Raw genomic sequence first — 18,718 nt, 5'->3', positions numbered from 1 at the left:
CTGGTTTTAGAAAAGGCAGAGGAACAAGAGATCAAACTGCCAACATCCTCTGGATCATCGAAAAAGCAAGACAGTTCCAGAAAAACATTGATTTCTGCTTTATTGACTATTCCAAAGCCTTTATATGTGTGGATTACAATAAACTGTGGAAAATTCTGAAGGAGATGGGAATACCAGACCACCTGACCTGCCTCTTGAGAAACCTGTATGCAGGTCAGGAAGCAACAGTTAGAACTGGACATGGAACAACAGACTGGTTCCAAATAGGAAAAGGAGTACGTCAAGGCTGTATATTGTCACCCTGCTTATTTAACTTATATGCAGAGTACATCATGAGAAACGCTGGGCTGGAGGAAGCACAAGCTGGAATCAGATTGCTGGGAGAAATATCACTAACCTCAGATATGCAGATGACACCACCCTTATGGCAGAAAGTGAAGAAGAAATAAAGAGACTCTTGATGAAAATGAAAGAGGAGAGTGAAATAGTTGGTTTAAAGCTCAACATTCAGAAAACAGATCATGGCATCCGGTCCCGTCACTTCATGGCAAATAGATGGGGAAACAGTGGAAGCAGTGTCAGACTTTACTTTTTTGGTCTCCAAAATCACTGTAGATGGTGATTGCAGCCATGAAATTAAAAGACACTTACTCCTTGGAAGGAAAGTTATGACCAACCTAGACAGCATATTAAAAAGCAGAGATATTACTTTGCCAACAAAGATCCATCTAGTCAAGGCTATGGCTTTTCCAGTGGTCATGTATGGATGTAAGAGTTGGACTGGGAAGAAAGCTGAGCACCGAAGAACTGATGCTTTTGAACTGTGATGTTGAAGAAGACTCTTTAGAATCCTTTGGACTGCAAGGAGATCCAACCAGTCCATCCTAAAGGAGATCAGTCCTGGGTGTTCATTGGAAGGACTGATGCTGAAGCTGAAACTCCAATACTTTGGCCACCTGATGCGAAGAACTGACTCATTTGAAAAGACCCTGATGCTGGGAAAGATTGAAGACAGGAGGAGAAGGGGATGACAGAGGATGAGATGGTTGGATGGCATCACCAACTCAATGGACATGGGTTTGGGTGGACTCTGGGAGTTGGTGATGGACGGGGAGGCCTGGTGTGCTGTAGTTCATGGGGTCGCAAAGAGTCGGACATGACTGAGCGACTGAACGGAACTGCACTGCAGCACACTAGGCTTCCCTGTCCATCACCAGAGCCAGGGGCTTGCTCAAATGTACGTCTGTCAAGTTGGTGATGCCATCCAACCATTTCATCCTATGTCATCCCCTTCTCCTCCTGCCTTCAATCTTTCTCAGCATCAGGGTCTTTTCAAATGAGTCATTTCTTCGCATTAGGTGGCCAAAGTATTTTGAGCTTCAGCTTCAGCATCAGTCCTTCCAATGAATACTCAGGATTGATTTCCTTTAGGATGGACTATTTGGATCTCCTTGCTAAGGGACTCTCAAGAGTCTTCTCCAACACCACAGTTCAAAAGCATCAAGTCTTCAGCAGTCAGCTTTCTTTATGGTCCAACACTCACATCCACACATGACTACTGAAAAAACCATAGCTTTGACTAGACAGACTTTTGTTGGCAAAGTAATGTCTCTGTTTTTTAATATGCTGTCTAGGTTGGTCACAGGTTTTCTTCCAAGGAGCAAACATCTTTTAATTTCATGGCTGCAGTCACCTTCTGCAGTGATTTTGGAGCCCCAAAAAATAAAGTCTCTCTCTCGATGTTTCCATTGTTTCCCCATCTATTTGCCATGAAGTGACGGGATCAGATGCCAAGATCTTTTTTTTTGAATGTTGAGTTTTAAGCCAGCTTTGTCATTATGCTCTTTCACTTTCATCACGAGGCTCTTTAGTTCTTCTTCACTTTCTGCCATAAGTGTGGTGTCATCTGCCTATCTGAGGTTATTGATATTTCTCCTGGCAATCTTGATTACAGCTTATGCATCATCCATTCCAGCACTGTGCATGATGTACTCTGCATATAAGTTAAATAAGCAGGTGACAATATACAGCCTTGACATACTCCTTTCCCAGTTTGGAATCAGTCCATTGTTCCATGTCCAATTATAACTGTTGCTTCTTTGCCTACATATAGATTTCTTAGGAGGCAGGTAAGGTGATCTGGTATTCCCATCTCTTGAAGAATTTTCCACAATTTGTTGTGATCCACGGAGTCAAAGGCTTTGGCATAGTCAATAAAGCAGAAGTAGATGTTTTTCTGGAACTCTCTTGCTTTTCCTATGATCCAGTGGATTTTAGCAAGTTGATCTCTGGTTCTTCTGCTTTTTCTAAATCCAGCTTGAACATCTGGGAGTTCTTGGTTCACGTACTGTCGAAACCTCACTTGGAGAATTTTGAGCATCACTTTGCTAGTTTGTGAGATGAGTGCAATTGTGCAGTAATTTGAACATCTTTGGCATTTCTTTCTTTGAGATTGGAATGAAAACTGACCTTTTCCATTCCTGTGGCCACTGCTGAGTTTTCCAAATTTGCTGAAATATTGAGTGAAGCACTTTAACAGCATCACCTTTTAGGATTTGAAATAACTCAACTGGAATTCCATCACCCTCACTAGTTTTGTTCATAGTGATGGTTCCTAAGGCCCTCTTCACTTCACACTCTAGGATATCTGGCTCTAAGTGAGTGATCACACAATCGTGATTATCTGGGTCATGAAGACTTTTTTGTATAGTTCTTCTGTATATTCTTGCCACTTCTCAATATCTTCTACTTCTGTTAGGTCCATATAGTTTCTGTCCTTTATTTGCCCATTTTTGCATGAAATGTTCCCTTGGTATCTCTAATTTTCTTGAAGAGATTCCTAGTTATTCCCATTTTATTGTTCTGCTCTATTTCTTTGCATTCTCACTTAGGAAGACTTTTTTATCTCTGCTTGATATTCTTTGGAACTCCACATTCAAATGGGTATATCTTTCCTTTTCTCTTTTGCCTTTAGCTTCTCTTCTTTTCTCAGCTATTTGTAAGGTCTCCTGAGACAACCATTTTGCCTTTTTGCATTTCTTCCTCTTGGGGATGGTTTTGATCACCACCTCCTGTACAGTGTTATGAACCTCTGTCCATAGTTCTTCTGGCACTCTATCTATCAGATCTAATCCCTTAAATCTATTTATCACTTCCACTGTACAGTTGTAAGGGATTTATTCCTTTATGTATATCTAAATTTCCATCTGGTATTATTTTCCTTAGTCTAAAGAACTATCTTTGCTATGTTTAAAACAGATAACCAACAAGAACCTACTGTATAGCACAAGGATCATTGCTCAATACTCTGTAATAATCTAAATTGGAAAAGAATTTGAAAAAGATCAGATATATGTATAACTGAATCACTTTGTTACACACCTGAAACTAACACAACATTGTTAATTGACTATGCTCCAATATTAAATAAAAATTTTTAAAAATTTCTTGAATGCAGATCTGCTGGTAAGGAATTTTCTCAGCTTTATTTGTCTGAAAAAAACCCTATATCTTCTTTATTTTTCAAAGTTTATTTTTCAGATTGCATAGTTCCACATTGACAGTTATTTTCTTTCAGTTTATTAAACATGTCATTCTACATTGTCTTCTGGTTGTGAACCATCTTTGTTCCTTAGTCTGTAATGTATTATTTTTCTTAGGCTGCTCTTAAGACTTTCGTTTCATTGCTGGTTTTCAGCAAGTTGATTATGGGGTATCATAATGTAGTTTTCTTTACAAATAGTCAGCTTAGAAATCATTGGAGTTTTTAGATATGTATGTTTATAGATTTGATCATCATATGTGGAAAATTTTCAGCCATTTTTTATTCAAATATTTTTCTCCCTTCACCTCTCTTTCTATATACTCCACATAAATATATGTGGTTAACCAGAAAAATAGAAGGAAAGGAAAAATCTGGTGCTAATTTGAGACAGCTAGGTGTTATTTAAATCTAGATATCAAGTATGAACTTAGAAATATATATTTGGAGCTCAGTACAGGTCTAATGAAGAATTAGAAATCTGCACAGAATATCCAAAGTTGGGTTTGAAAGAATATTAGTTCTGCAAGATGTTCTTCTAAAAAATGGCTCCACAAAAACAGGTTTGAGTAAGCCCTCATACTGGATCTTCTTGAAAGTGAAAGTGATAGTCACTCAATCATGTCTGGACTCATTGTGATCCATGGACTGTAGTCTGCCAGTCTCCTCTGTCTATGGAATTCTCTAGGCAAGAATACTGGAGTGGGTAACCATTGCCTTCTCTAGGGGATCTTCCCAACCCAGGAATCGAACCCAGGTCTCCTGCATTGCAGGCAAATTCTGTACTGTCTGAGCAACCAGGATTTTATTAGTAAGTAACAATATTTACTATTATGCCAAAAGCCATGCAAAGATCCATTGTTAAGTCTATTTTCTTCCTCTTTCTGACAAATGCATATGGCATCTAAAAAAGATGATACTAAAACAAATAAATAAAAAAATAAAAAGGTGATAGTGATGAACCTGTTTGCAGGGCAGCAATGGAGACATAGACATAAAAAGCCAAATTGTGGAAACAGTGGGGGAATGAGAGGGTGGGATGAACTGAGAGAATTGCATGGAAACATACATGTCACCATATATAAAATAGATAGCAAGTAGAAATCTGCTGTTTGACACAGGGGGCTCAACCCAGTGATCTGGGACAACCTCGAGGGGTGGGATGGGTTGGGAGATGGGAGGCAGTTTCAGGAGGGAGGGGACAGGTGTATACCTATGACTGATTCATTTTGATGTATGGCAGAGGCAAACAAAAGATTGTAAAGCAATTATTCTGCAATAAAAAAGCTTCTATTGTCTTCCAAACTTATTAGTACATATACGTTCTAAATCAGCAGTCCTCTTTATATACCTCAGAATACCATATTCGGGAATTATCAGCTTTAGGTGAAAGAGCAATATTCCCCAGGAAGACTATGACAAGTGAAGTGGTAAAACAGAATTAAAAAGATTTTTCTACAGTTTGTTCTGTTATACTGAGGACAAATAAAGTGGAAAAGATATGTTCAGTTGGCATGTCCTAACGAAAGGAGGGTAAGGATACAAATGTGGAAATACAGGGGAAAAGTTGGCATAATGAAGAAATTACTCTCCTAGGGGTATAGCTACCTAATCCATCTTTTCTGAAGTAGCTGGAAAGTGATACCAGAAAGCAGCTGTTGTAGATCAGGAAGACAGTATCTCACAGTACTTAAGAGCTGATCTAAGCAGCGAGTGACAGTAAACAAGTTTCTTAAACTCTTTAAGGTCCAAAATCCTCATCTGTAAAATGAGAATAAGAATAGTCCCTAAATTATAGAGTTTCAGCCAGAAATTAATGAAGCAATGAGTGTAAAACACTTTGCATAGGTTTGGTCCTGTGGTGAATGCTCATTAAATAGTAGCTTCTATATATTTTTTGCAAAGAAACATGGAAGACACAGAAGAAAGAGAAACTCATAGCTTTAGACTTAAGGCTTTACTAGCAAAGAGAAGAGTATATAATCACGAAATTAAAAAGAAAGACAAGAACAAGCAATGTGTCAAAATACAGAGACAGAAGTTTGAGTCCTGTAACTTTCCATGGGCTTGCAAGGAAGTCAGCTCACTTATGTATTTCTCAGTTTCTTCTTCTAAAAGTTAGAATAAAAATACTCTCCTGTTGTTAAAAAATTAAATGACATTGCAAATGAAAAAAGTCTTTGTAAAAGTACACACATGATATAAGAAATATTAGACAAGGATATTTGTATTAGTCAAGGTTCTCCAGAAAACTGGAATCCATAGGAAGTATAGTAAGTTACAGATATTAACTCATGTGGTTACAGAAGCCAAGAAGTCTCATGATGTGCTGAAGTCGTCAGGCTGAAGAACCTGGAAAACTGGTGGTATAATTCAGTCCAAGTTTGAAAGCTTGAGAATCAGAGCATCAGTCTCAGTCCTGGACTGAGCCCAAAGGCCTATTGTCAGAGAGGTGAAGAAGATAGATGTCTCAGCTCAAGCAGAGAGGAAAAAAATGGCCTCTCCCTTCACCTTTTTGTTCCATTTAAGTCCTCAATGGATTAGATGCCTCTCATTTTCCTTGGTGAGGGTGATCTTCACTCAGTCTGCTGATTCAAGTGCTAATCTTTTCTGGAGATACTTTCATAGACACATTCAGAAATGTCTTATAGCTATCCAGGCATTCTTTTCCAATCAAGTTAACACATTAAACTAACCATCACAATATTATTAATGGAAATTTTATAAGGTCAGTTCAGTTCAGTCGCTCAGTCGTCTCTGACCCTTTGCAACCCCATGGACTGCAGCATGCCAGGCCTCCCTGTCCATCACCAACTCCCGGAGTTTACTCAAACTCATGTCCATCAAGTTGATGATGCCATCCAACCATCTCATCCTCTGTCATCCCCTTCTCCTCCCACCCTCAATCCTTCCAGGCATCAGGGTCTTGTATAGCCATAAATAAAAGAGCAGCAATATGTAGTCCAGATTCCATGAAAACTATCATCATCATATACATATCGAAGTGTAAAGTGATGGAGAAAGGTTCAGTGGTTGAACAAGAACTCCCAGACATGCAGAGAAACAGCCAAGGCTAGAATTTCAGTTTCTTTGGCCTCATATTCAGTTCTCCCTGAACAGACTTGGAACTGTTGCAGCTCTTCCTAAGTCTGGATCAGAGATGATGCTTTACATTCTGGTCATGAGATAATCCCTCTCTGTTGCTGTTTTGATGCTTTGCTGCTGGCTGAAGGGCCTACAGCTACACTGTAACAAAACCCACATATCTCCCCTGAGGTCAATGATATTGACAGTTTCTGCCTGATTTGGAGGTGCTTTATCCACATGCTACAATAAATCTGATTTAGTTTCTCTCTCCATGCCACTGATAATTCAGACTTTGGCAGGAGCATGCATCATGCCATAGAAACAGAATGAAGAAGAACAACTAGATTCTGAGATATGAGTGTGATATATGATGAAAGATTTTGCAGTTAGGCTTCTGTTTTTCTGTTTTGTTTTGTTTTTTTAACTCTAGAAAGAAGTTACCTCTAAAGAAGCTTAGAAATAATTTTTTAACACACTAGATCAAATCCCACACAAATAGATTTTTATCAACACCTAATCTGGCCTACTAATAGCCTGTTCAACCAACTGTGCAAACTTAGCCACAAAAGCACCTTTTTACATGGTGATATAGGATGGAGGAGGAGTTAGGAAGTGTAAAACAATAAAGTACGTCTTAAGAGAAATTTCATAAAGTACCTCAAAAAACAAGGAAAAACCTAGTTAAGAGGTATAGAAATAGCAATTCTCTTTTCCCATAAGGTTCTTTGGGTATTATGCATCTCCATTCATGATGCATGAACCAATCATGAATGTGTACATAACTCCCAAAACAGATTTAAAAAGAACACAGAAACAGCCTCAACCTACCTGCTTCTGCTAATTTGTACTGGTGATCTGTTTTGCTATTCTCCACTCTTCTGGTAACAGGAAAACTGCTATTTCTACTCAGAATCAATGTTTTCACATTCCACGTGGTCTTGATATAGCTCTCAGTTATAAATATGAGCATGAGATTAAGGCCAGTCAATCAGAGGACTCCATGTCTCTAGTTACAGTGATTGGGTTAAGAATGGACACATGGCCTAAAGAAGTATAAGCCTTCCAGATAATTGCTCTTTGGAGACTGATAGGGGCAAAACCTGCTTCTTTTTTCTTAGAAAGGCTCAGAACAGAACCTACATGTAGAAGGAAGATGAGCTGAAAGATGGAAACAGAAGAGACAGACAACAAAGAAAATGTCAATAATATGATATATGTCACTTAATTTTGATATGCAGAGTCAAGTGGTTCAAGATATATAAACCTATATATTCTCCTTTTAGCTTCAGGAGTTTAGATTTCTGTGACTTTTGGCTAAAATAGTGCTAATACAGTATATCTTATATACTGTAATACAGTATATTATATACTGTATATTATTATATATTATATACTATATATTATTATATATTATATACTGTATATTATATTATATATATTATATATATATATTATACTGTATATTATCTATTACATACTGTATATTATATACTATATATATATACTGTATACATATGTATATGTATAATATATATAAGTATATTATATACTGTAATACAGTATATCTTGAAGTCTTTCATAACCATAATCTCTAGGGCCATGTTTTAGCAGTACAAAACAAATATAAACCAACTTGCTTGTGATACTCCTTTTGACTAGGGGACATGATTTAGACAAAACTAAGAATATGAGATAGAGGAATTCTTTAAATATTACTGATCTGAGTCACCTCAAAAAGTTTGTCTTTAAAAGAACACTGAGGAACCAAATTCAGTAGATGCACCATAGAGGTGGCTATGAGTATTGACTCCCCTCACTGCTTAAGGGGTAACTATCCTCTCTCTACCCTTATCAATAGCATTGATTAAAGTTGATAAAAGACTATTTCATCAACTGCATTTTTCTACATACGTGATGGAAATGCAAAGTTATTTTGAAATATTAATGTTTTTATCCAAGATATTTCTCATTACCCAACCCCTTCTCCTAATTAGAGCAACTAGGCTTCTTGTCTTTACTAACCCAGTGATGGGAATGATCCAACAGAATGCTTCATTCAGCTTGTAGCTTTCAAGCTGTAAAAACCTAGACAGAAAAAGTCAGAGGGAATAGAAGAAAGCTGAGAGGGGTGATATTTCTGAGAAACTTTTCCCAGAAATCCTAAAGTAGAAACCGCTATGGAGTACATGTCGGTACAGCCCCCAGCCTCATCCCATCCCCTGGTTTCCCATAGCTTCGGAGTAGACAGAGAGAGCAGTCAATTGTTTTCCATGCTCCCAGGAGGGGCTCAGAGGCAGCGTAAAGAGCCGACCTGGAGCAAAGGACAGCCCAGCAGCAATTTTCAGGAATCAATGGCCCAGGACTAGGCCAGATGACTGATATCACAGAAGACATCTGCATGTACAGATGACAGTCAGGGGTCAGATAGCACTGGGCCCTGCAACAGGAGCTACAGAATTCAGCGACCATCCTGGGGGGAAGGGGCAGGACATTGAATTGATTGAGATTTTAGCTCCTATCATCAGGGGAATGAGCTCTTGAAACAGAATATTGAGTTACAGAAAAACAAAGATTACATTTCTGAACCACTAGACAGAATCATATTCACTACTGAACTGCTAAAAATTTTTCAGAGTAAAATAACCAACAAAAAATTTAAGTCTTTTATTTAATATTTGCATTTGAAATTATGGACCACTAAGTTTAAAGTTCTGTGTTAAATAAAAAAGTAACTTTTGTTGCAGACAGTACAGAGCTCTAAATCACCGTGGCCTCTAAGCCTCTGTATTTCTTGGACTTGTGCCTGGAGATATTTCCTCTTTCTGTTATCAAAGAATCTTCTATCCTAAACCAGCATATCATTAAGGAACTGTAAGGTTTCTTCTATTAACAATAAGGAAGGCTAAACTCAAGAACGTGGCCCACTCAGCATTCCTTCTGTACAACTGTCAACTCCAAACCTACCCCTTCCTCGAAAAGAAAGTCAGCAGAACCCATCTGCATACAAAGCCAAGCCCTGAGCAGTAGGGAAAAGCAATGCCCTGTGTCCCATGGGGATGCAAAGAGTCAGACCTGACTAAATGACTAAACACACGCATGCCATGCCAGGTTAGAATTGTCTACTACAAAGAAACAATATCTTTGAGTTATTCAGCTGTGATGCCACGTTATTCATTGTGCTATGCTGTATTGCTCAGTCATGTCTGACTCTTTGAGACCCCATGGACTGTAGCCCGCCAGGCTCCTCTGTCCATAGGAATTCTCCAGGCAAGAATACTAGAGTGAGTTGCCATGCCTTCCTCCAGGAGATCTTCCCAACCCAGGGATCAAAGCCAGGTCTCCCACATTGCAGGCAGATTCTTTACCATTTGAGCCACCAGGGAAGCCCACATTATTCTTTTTTTTTTAATTATTTTAATAAGGAAATAATATTTGTTGGATACAAAATATTAGGAGTTAAAGCACATCATGCTTTATGTATGTTACCTCATTTAATCCTATCTGGTAGGTTTTATTATTTCCATTTTAAAATGAGACCAGTGAAGGTCAGAGGGGTTTAGTGACTGATCTGAGGTCATATAATTGATCAGGGGAAGATTCTGAATTGAAGTAAAATTAGCCTGGCTTTGAAGCCTGTGCCCTTCAACTTCACCACACATCGCCCGAATCAGAACCATATTAAAAGGTTCAAATTTTGAGTCAACTGAAAAGTCATTAAGCACAGTGTGAAGTCTGAGCAATGCTCACACTTGCTATTCTTTGACCAAGCGTCTTCTGCCCCTATGTATTCATAAAGCTGTTTCCTCATCTTCACATCTAAGCTAAAATATTACTTCCTAAGAAAGACCGACCCTGACGACCTTATTCAAAGTGGACAAGCAGCCATCCAGCCCCTAGCCCCTGTCACATCAGTGGTGGTGTTCTCTGTGTTTATCACTTCCTGAGATGATCTTTTTCATCTATTTTCCATCTCCTCCTGCAGGAAATTCCCCATGTGCCCTTTAGCAGGTTTCTGATTTCCATTCTTACTCTCTATCCTGATATCACAGTAGACAGAAGAATACTTTTCAAATATAAGCCAATTATTACATTCCTCCACTCAAAGTCCTTAAAGTCTTCCTAACCCCATTCAGAGTGAATACCAAGTACTTATTTCCTTCTGTGTCTGGGAGTCTCTCCTCTACTGTCTCAACTAGTCTGCTCCCATCACCTCTCCTTGAACTAGTCTCAGGGTCTGAGCCCCTGCAACTCACCTGTCTGAAACAGTAGTTACCTTGACATCCTCACTCCTCACTCTCTCACTTCCTTCAAGTCATACCTCATCATTGTTCCTGGTGGCTTAAAATATTAAAGAGTATCATAACAAATTTTCACTTTTATATTTCAAGTTACATTCCAGGCATCCTCACAAGGCTAATTGATTCTACTGAACTTCAAGGATGCAAGCTTCTAAAGGAGGAAGTAAAAATTTGCTCATCTTGCTATTTCTAGAAGGAAAAAAAAAAAAAAGACAGAATTTAATATACCACCTACTGGCCAAAGATTTAAATAACCTCATTTGGCTTTTTTATTTCCACCATTTTACTTTTCTTTCATTTCTCTAAACTAACATCCATACATTTCCTTCATTGGTTCATATACTTATTCATTCACTCTTTTATTCTATGTACAGTTTCAAAAACCCTTAAGTAGTCAGTAGTGGAGATACAAAAATGAACAAGAGCCAGTTCCTGTCCTCAAACACCTCACAAAGTCAAGGAAGAGGCACTCCTAGAAATTATTAAAATGGACATCTTGCCACGTGCCGTCTGCTGTTTCCATGGTTCATTTAACTATGCCAGAAACTGAGAATTACACAAGTAAAAAGAATATTCTGCAATCTCGTTTTTAGAGAACTAGTAAGAGATATACATTGAAGAAACTTAGTGTTCATACAAAATTCAGTTCAGTTCAGTTGCTCAGTCGTGTCCGACTCTGCAACACCATGAACCACAGCACGCCAGGCCTCCCTGTCCATCACCAACTCCCAGCGTCTACCCAAACCCATGTCCATTGAATCAGTCATACCATCCAACCATCTCATCCTCTGTCTTCCCCTTCTCCTCCTTCCCTCAATCTTTCCCAGCATCAGGATCTTTTCAGATGAGTTAGTTCTTCACATGAGGTGGCCAAAGTACTGGAGTTTCAGCTTTGGCATCAGTCCTTCCAATGAGCACCCAGGACTGATCTCCTTTAGGATGGACTGGTTGGATCTCCTTGCAGTCCAAGGGACTCTAAAGGGTCTTCTCTAACACCACAGTTCAAAAGCATCAATTCTTCTGTGCTCAGCTTTCTTTATAGTCCAACTCTCACATCCATACATGACTACTGGAAAAACCATACAAAATAGTATGCTCTCTTTTTTATATATTTATATTTATATAATTTATAAATATATTATATCATTTATATATATATTTATATTATAAGTGTCTCAGTCATAGAGATTTGATTATGGCTCAATACTTTCCTTAATCTACAGTTTGTCATCTGTCTAACCTGTCACATAATTGATACCTTTGATGAAATCCAAGGGAAAGAGTAGGAGACGGCTAGAGCCAAATTTAATATTTGTTTATTTATGATACTATGTAGCTAAATCATACATTTCTGCTGATTCCTGGGCCTGCCTTCTACCTACCCCAAAAATTCCTCTTGACTTGGTGCTATTGGTAAAGAACTCTCCTCCCACTGCAGGAGACATAAGAGACTCAGGATCAATCCCTGGGTTGGGAAGATCCCCTGGAGGAGGACATGGCAACCCACTCCAATATTCTTGCCTGGAGAATACCATGGGCAGAGGAGTCTGGCAGGCTACAGTCCATAGGGTCTCAGAGAGTCAGACATGACGACTGAGCGACTTTCACTTCACTCCAAGTCAATTTATATCAAAATACTTCCATATAAATAATAGTATATTATGTAGATTTGTGCTTGTGGGTGTGTACACTATGCATGTTTATGTGTGCAAATTAACTTTAATTTGCACCCCAGGGACATCTACTTAGTACTTCAAGTACTGCAATCAAGAATCTATGTTCCAAACTGACTATGCTAGTATTTCAAATATTTCTGCTAAATACATTCTAATAACACAGGTGTTCATTTACAAAAGAAATGTTGATTTCCCCCGTTAGTAAAAGTAAGAGGTGTTCAAGATCTCTTGTTGACTAGAAATATTTTCTAAGGTCCAGTGCCTTTTCATGAACCAGATATCAAAAGCAGCCAAGTGCTCAACACCTTGAAAGCATCACTTTAGGTCAAGAACTTTAGGACCAGGGTCCCCCTGGCCTAACAGATACCTTTATCACCTTATCCAGTTAGAAGGCGATTCACCGAGTGTCCATTTTAGAATGAATCATTAAAGCATGGTACATTTGGAGTGCTTAAAGCCACAGAATGGGGTGTTGCACGATAGAAACAACAGTTTGTGCCTGGTCAGAAGTAAATGTATAAGTAATATAAGAATATGGTTGGAACGTCTCATGAACTCTGAGTTTGTGAGCAAGGGAACCGTACAAAGTCTACTGTGTCTAACCTCAGAGGCTTCTGCTGCAAACTGCCTCAGAGACTTAGATCAGTTTACACAATAGGCTTTCACCAGGGACCACTCTCCTTGTTTTTTTTTTCTTCTTTTCTTTTTTGCTATTAAATTTATTTTGTATTGAAATATAATTGCTTTACAATGTTGTGTTAGCTTCTGCTGTACAATGAAGTGAATCAGCTATACATATACATACATCCCTTCCTTCCTGGACCACCCCCACCCGGCCACCCCACCCACCTAGTTCATCACAGAGCAGCAAGCTGAGCTTCCTGTTCTTTGCAGCAGGTTCCCACTAGCTATCTAGTTTACACCGTCTTTCTTTAGTCTACTTTGAATCATAAGTCTGGGGCATGGAGCTACAACAAACAATTCCTTCTCATTTACAAAAATGTTTTATAGTTTTGGAAATCAATTTAAACCCACGTTCATGTGTGCATGCTAAGTCACTTCAGTTGTGTCCTATTCTGTGTGATCCTATGGACGGTAGCCCACCAAGCTCTTCTGTCCATGGGATTCTCCAGGCAAGAATAGTGGAGTGGGTTGCCATGCCCTCATCCAAGGGATCGAATCTGTGTCATGGATCTCTTGCATTGCAGGTGGATTCTTTACTGCTGAACCATTAGGGAAGCCCTTTAAACCCGTATAGAGGAGTGAATGCCTCACAAAGCATCAATCACCTGAGACAGTTCTGAGGGATCATCTTCCTTGAATAGGGTCTGGGGTACAATGGAACTAACATAATCTAGATTAGACATATCTCCATTATCATTTAAGAAAACTTGTGTAAATGCCTCATGATTGATGCTGTAAGAAATGAGTGTATGAAAAAAATAATAACCTTTTAAAATGTCTGTTAAAATAAGCACAAGCCAATCCTCAGTTATTTAAACAGGTAATCTCAAAGAAGTACATTTTTGGTTAAAAGTTTCTATAGAACAAACATTATCTATTTGTTCTCCCAATTTCCTAGACTATATTAGTGGGGGAGGGGGGGAAGCTTAACAGGAAAAAAATAAATAGAATGGTATTTTGAAACACCTTAAATCTTCATAAAGTTTATCTGCTTCCAAAATGCTGTAATTAGAGGGGCTAAGGGCAAGCAACGGGAGAATGAGATTGCTCCCTTAAGGTAATTGGTATGTGATTATTACTTGAAATTGTGTGCTGTGTAATTTCTTATTGTTCGTTGCTGCCACTTCATTAGAATCTGAAAAGAGTGGAACAAATCCAAAAATAAACTGCAAATTCCCTAAAATGCTAAATTATCCTAATGGCACTAAATATCTTTAGATGTTTTGCTAATCAGTAAAAAAAAAAGAAAAAGAAAAAAAGGTTTGAAGGCTAGGGTTATATTAAAAATCATCTTTATTGTATTATTTAAGCTAAACTGAGTGTGTACAAAGTAAAAACATCCTGGAAAAAAGCACACAGAGCACAGCTGGTGATGAACCTGTTGGAACAGAATGGCAAATAGAAGAATTCCAGTCTAGGAATTGAACTGTCATGTCACATTTATCTACAATGCTCAAATGAACTACATAATCGCTTAATCTTTATTGGGAAGCAGAGGATTAGCCAGGGTTCTCCACAGAAATAAAAGCAACTGGAGGTATATATTAATATGATGAGATTTGTTATAGGAGTTAGCTTATGCAATTATGGAGGCTGAGAAGTCCCATAATCTCTGTATCTGCAACCTGGAGAACCAAGAAAGCCAGTGCTGTAATTTAATCTGAGTCTGATGCTCTGAGATCCAGGAGCCCTGGTGTCTGAGGACAGGAGAAGATGAATGTCTCATCTCAAGCAAATTCATCCTGCTTCTGCTTTTTTGTTCTAATCAGGCCCTCAATGAATTGGATGATGCCCACTGACATTGATGAGGGTAATCTTCTTTACTCAGTCTCCTTATTCAAATGCTAATCTCTTCTGGAAACACTCTCACAGACAAATACAGAAATGATATTTTACCAGCCATCTGGTCATCCTTTAGCCTAGTCAAGCTGACACATAAAATTAAACATCACAAGCAGTGTAAAGCATAGAATTGAAGCAATTCCCCAGATAATTCTAAATTTGAAAGGGTGACATACACACATTTTAGCTTAAAATAATCAGAGATATAGGTATATTCTGAATAAATAAGGGTAATTCTTTCACTCATAAGTTATCAACATAGAGTGGAGTTTCTATGATAATTCTGGTACATTGACTCATACAGACATTCAAAACAGCCATGCCTCTCTAACTCTATTATTTTTCAGATCTGGAACAATTCCTTTCATCTTAAAAATTTGACTTGGGTGGTTTTAGGACGTTAAGACATTTTACTTTGTCCACATTAGCTTTGTTTCTAAACAAACTGAATTTTGTGATTAAAGGTGAACAATTAAAAGAGCTTACTGTTTCTTCATTTGCTATTAAAAGTGCTCGGGGCTGGTGCACTGGGATGACCCAGAGGGATGGGATGGGGAGGGAGGTGAGAGGGGGGATCAGGATGGGGAACACATGTAGATCCATGGCTGATTCATGTCAATGTATGACAAAAACCACTACAGTATTGTAAAGTAATTAGCCTCCAACTAATAAAAATAATTGGGAAGAAAAATAAAGAGCTTACTGGTCCTTTTTTTTTGTCTTTTGGTTGTTATCGTTGCTGTAGTCAAGGGTAGAATCATACTGGGAGCAGGTTTAGTATTTTATATTGGTTTTCAAATGGATATTGGTAAACAACAGAGTATTGAATATCAAGTGTCATAACCACACAGCGTCTCCCAACCCACTCACTCTCCACTCATTTCAGGCAAAAGCAAACCCTTGTCCTTTGAATTGCACCAGTAGAACTGCCATGCTCTATATTACTTGACTTCTGCTTCAACTTTTCCTTCTACATGCTGAGTCAATCAGAGCCCTTACCTGAGATTTATGGGAATTGGAGATAGAGTAGCTGCTGGTGGCAGAAGCTTAAAAAACAGCTCAGAAGCTGTCATTGGCCTATTAATTGCCAGTCAGGAGAAATCCAACTGTAGTTGGGAAAAATTAATTAAACTCAACAGCAAATGGGGCGGGGGGGGCGGGGGCGAGTATAAAGGGAGAGTGAATCCTGGTAGTAATTGCGACTCAGCTCTATTCCTTCCCTTTCCCCAATTTTATGTTGAACTATTCCTTGGATCCTTTGAGTCAATAAATTTCTACTTTAGCCAACTGTGAATTGGGCTTACCAATCTGCACCTAAGCTAATATAAATTGGCATATAAGACCTGATTATTTTACCAATACCAGCATGCATCAATCAAGAATAACACATTTATTACAACATGAAAAGAAATCTCCATGAAATCACATTTTAATCTGCTCTAAAACTGACATATAAATAAGATGAATCTTGTTACTCACACCCCTGCTCCAAAATAAAACAGGCTGTTTAGTACTTCACATCAGGTTGGGTTACCCTAAAGTCTGAACATGCAATTAGAATTTTCAAAATACTGTAAATTTGGATTTAATTCCATATTGGTTTAAATTTGCAAAGGTTTAAATTTTTTTAATGCCAAGCTTGTTTCTATCTCAGGGCATTTCCACAAGTTGTTTCCTCTCTCCAGAATATTCTTACCCGGATACTTTCATGGCTCATTCTACCTCATTAAGTAATAATAAAATAGCACTATCTTTGAAAGACTTTTTCATATCAGTTACACAAAGTAGACTATTCCGACCTCTAGCTAGTTTCTATTATGCTATCCTGACTTTTCATTATAGCACTTTCTGAAATTCTTATCTATTTCTTATTTTTTCATCTCTGCTTTGTCTAGACTATATATTTCATATAAAGAAACATATCTGCCTTGTTTATGAAGCACCTAGAACAGTGGCTGGCACTGTAGGCATTCAATAAATATCTACTAAATGAAAGGAAGGGAGGAAAGAAGATGGAAAATCAGAATGCAAATTTGATGAGCTTGATTTATTTTTTTATTAAATAGAAAAGATTTTAATATTGGGAATGCATACTGGGATTATTATCCAAGATTATCAGCTGGCTACCTGCAAAACCTCTGAGGGACTGTATCTCTCAGGACACCATATTTTCAGAGTATGGATTTACCATCTTAAAATTCCAGAAGCTGCATTTTCTTATTTATCCAACTATGATCCAATATTCAGTGGTAGCCAAACACTAAGTTAATCACATGAGGCCATTTTAGCCTCCAAAATGCCACCATGTTGCTTTATAATGGATGAGAGTAATGCTTGTATTCCATCCCAGTTTCCCAAACTTCCCACATTTCATATCTAACCTCACTTTTTACTAGTATAATAGTACCAAGTAGGTCGACTGAATAATCAAACTATTTATTGATTAAAACAAAATTCAAAGAAATATTATAGTCCTAGGAAGCTACTGAAACCTTAGCAAATGCAATATATCAAACTTAACTATACCTGAGAATGGTTAGGGCTTTCCAGGTGGCACTAGTGGTAAAAGAATCTGCTTGCCAATGCAGGAGACACAAGAGACAGTTTTGACCCCTGGCTTAGGAAGATCTAGAGAGGGCATGGCAACCCACTCCAGTATTCTTGCCTGGAGAATCCCATGGACAGAGGAGCCTGGTAGGCTACAGTCCATGGGGTTGCAAAAAGCTGGACATGACTGAAGCAACTTAGTATACATACAAGCATGCAAACTGTTAAGAGATATACCAGCTTGATCCAATATACTGTATTCCTTTCCTGCAAAATACGGAATATACACTTTTAAACTCTTTTCTGTATGAAAGGCTTTTCTCTTGTGTTAATATGTTTTTCCCTTTATAAGTATTCTTTTTACATCCCTGTTCACCACAGGATTTATCTTTCAGAGTTGAATTTACTTAGCTAGTTCCCATGGTACAAAGCACCCCGTAACTTTAGTCTATACAAATTAATTTTAATAGCCATCTTTTAAAAAGCCTAATAAAGTCCTTATGATCTTAGATACTGCTGGGGAGAAGGAAATTTTCCTCTACCCTTTCAGGTTCTTTTGGCTAGTCTAAGAATTAAATTGACATGGCACAGATTAAAAAGAAAATCAAACAAAGTTTGATAACACATATATATACGGGAGAAATTAAAATTTAAAGATGCTTGCTTCTTGGAAGAATAGTTACGACAAACCTAGAGAGTGTATTAAAAAGCAGAGGTATCAATTTGCTGACAAAGTTCTGTATAGTCAAAACTATGGGTTTTCTTGTAGTAATGTATAGATGTGAGAGATGGACCATAAAGAAAGCTGAGCGCTGAAGAATTAATGCTTTTGAACTGTAGGGCTAGAGAAGACTCTTGAGAGTCCCTTGGACTGCTAGGAGAGCCAACCAGTCCATCCTAAAGGAGATCACCCTGAATATTCATTGAAAGGACTGATGTTGAAGATTATTTGGCTACCTGATGCAAAGAGCCAACTCATTGGAAAAGACTCTGATGCTGGGAAAGATTGAAGGCAGGAGGAGAAGGGGGCGACAGAGGATGAG

Source organism: Cervus canadensis, chromosome 29, assembly GCF_019320065.1.
Source record: "Cervus canadensis isolate Bull #8, Minnesota chromosome 29, ASM1932006v1, whole genome shotgun sequence".
Taxonomy (NCBI): Eukaryota; Metazoa; Chordata; class Mammalia; order Artiodactyla; family Cervidae; genus Cervus; species Cervus canadensis.
Note: the sequence above shows the minus strand (reverse complement) of the source record.